Here is a 2,382-nt window from a genome sequence, read left to right on the forward strand (position 1 = left end):
TGGATCCGCCATTTTAGGTCTCCAATAGCCTGGAACGCTGTAAAATGAAGTTTAATGAAGCGATTCACACGATCGAATCGCGGCTATATTCGCATTCGTTGCAAATCGAATATTTCATGAAATTCGTAACTAATTCGGGTTCGTTAGCTTTGATTCGCTCATCTCTAGTAATGACACCTCATTTGCCTCTACATGTTATTGGCACCTCCTCCAGACTCCTCTAAGTGTTAAGGAAGTCTTGACCTCCAATTATTGATGTTAAAGGGGGTCTCCCACTATCCCATATAAGGCCAATTAATTTGCCTGATAGTAATGACACCTCTATTGCCTCTAGGTGTTATTGGCAACTCCTCCAGACTCCTTTAGGTGTTAAGGGAGTCTTGTCCCCAATAAGTGAGGTTAAAGGGGGTCTTGTCCTACCCCATATCAGGCAAATTTATCCTACTAATGGTAATGACACCTCGTTTACCTCGATGTTATTGGTACCTCCACCCAACTCCTCTAGGTGTTAAGGGAGTCTTGTCCTCCACTTAGTGATGTTAAATGGGGTCTTCTCCTATGCCATATGAAATATAATGAATCCTTCTGATGGTAGTGGTGTCTCATTTGCAATTAGTGATGTTAAAGGGAGTCGCTTTCCACCCCTTAAGTGGCAAATGATTCTTCTGGTGGTAAAGGTGCCTCTAGATGTTATTGGCACCTCCTCCAGACTCCTCTAGGTGTTAAGGGAGTCTTGTCCTCCAATTAGTGATGTTAAAGGGGGTCCCTTCATTTGCCTCTAGATGTTATTGGCACCTCCTCTGGACTCCTCTAGGTGTTAAAGGAATCTTGTCCTCATATTAGTGATGTTAAAGAGGGTCTCTTCATTTGCCTCTAGATGTCGTTTGCACCTCCACCCAACTCCTCTAGGTGTTAAGGGAGTCTTGTCCTCCACTTAGTGATGTTAAAGGGGGTCTTCTCCTATGCCATATGAAATATAATGAATTCTTCTGATGGTAGTGGTGCCTCATTTGCAATTAGTGATGTTAAAGGGAGTCGCTTTCCACCCCTTAAGTGGCAAATGATTTCTTCCGGTGGTAAATGTGCCTCTAGATGTTGTTGGCACCTCCTCCAGACTCCTCTAGGTGTTAAGGGAGTCTTTTCCTCTAATTAGTGATGTTAAAGAGGGTCTCTTCATTTGCCTCTAGATGTTGTTTACACCTCCTCCAGACTCCTCTAGGTGTGAAGGGAGTCTTGTCTCCAATTAGCGATGTTAAAGAGGGTCTCCTCCTACCCCATATGAGGCCAGTTAATGCTCCTGATGGTAATGACACCTCATTTGCCTCTAGATGTTATTGGCACCTCCTCCAGACTCCTCTAGGTGTTAAGGAAGTCTTGTCCTTCAATTAGTGATGTTAAAGGGGGTCTCCTCATTTGCCTCTAGGTGTTATTGACACCTCCTTTAGTCTACTCTAGGTGTTAAGGGAGTCTTGTCCTCCACTTAGTGATGTTAAAGGGGGTCTTCTCCTGTGCCATATGAAATATAATGAATCCTTCTGATGGTAGTGGTGCCTCATTTGCAATTAGTGATGTTAAAGGGAGTCGCTTTCCACCCCTTCAGTGGCAAATGCTTCCTTCTGGTATTAAAGGTGCTTCTAGATGTTATTGGCACCTCCTCCAGACTCATCTAGGTGTTAAGGGAGTCTTGTCCTCCAATTAATAATGTTAAAGGGGGTCTCTTCATTTGCCTCTAGATGTTATTGGCACCTCCTCCAGACTCCTCTAGGTGTTAAAGGAGTCTTGTCCTCCAATTAGTGATGTTAAAGAGGGTCTCCTCCTACCCCATATGAGGCCAGTTAATGCTCCTGATGGTAATGACACCTCATTTGCCTCTACATGTTATTGGCACCTCCTCCAGGTGTTAAGGAAGTCTTGTCCTCCAATTATTGATGTTAAAGGGGGTCTCCTCATCTGCTTCTAGGTGTTATCGACACCTCCTTTAGTCTCCTCTAGGTGTTAACAGAGTCTTGTCCTCCAATTAGTGATATTAAAGGGGGTCTCCTCCTACCCTATATGAGGCCAATTAATCCTCCTGTTGATAATGACACCTCATTTGCCTCTAGATATTATTTGTACCTCCTCCAGGCTCCTCTAGGTGTTAAAGGAGTCTTGTCCCCCCAATAAGTGAGGTTAAAGGGGGTCTCGTCCAACCCCGTATTAGGCAAATTTATCCTCCTGATTGTATTGGCACCTCATTTGCCTCTATATATTATTGGCGCCTCCTCCAGACTCCTCTTGGTGTTAAAGGAGTTAAGGGAGTGTTGACCTCCAATTAGGGATGTTAAAGAGGGTCTCCTCATTTGCCTCTAGATGTTATTAGCACCTCCTCCAGACTCCTCTAGG

This window comes from Hyla sarda, chromosome 3, assembly GCF_029499605.1.
Source record: "Hyla sarda isolate aHylSar1 chromosome 3, aHylSar1.hap1, whole genome shotgun sequence".
Classification (NCBI taxonomy): Eukaryota; Metazoa; Chordata; class Amphibia; order Anura; family Hylidae; genus Hyla; species Hyla sarda.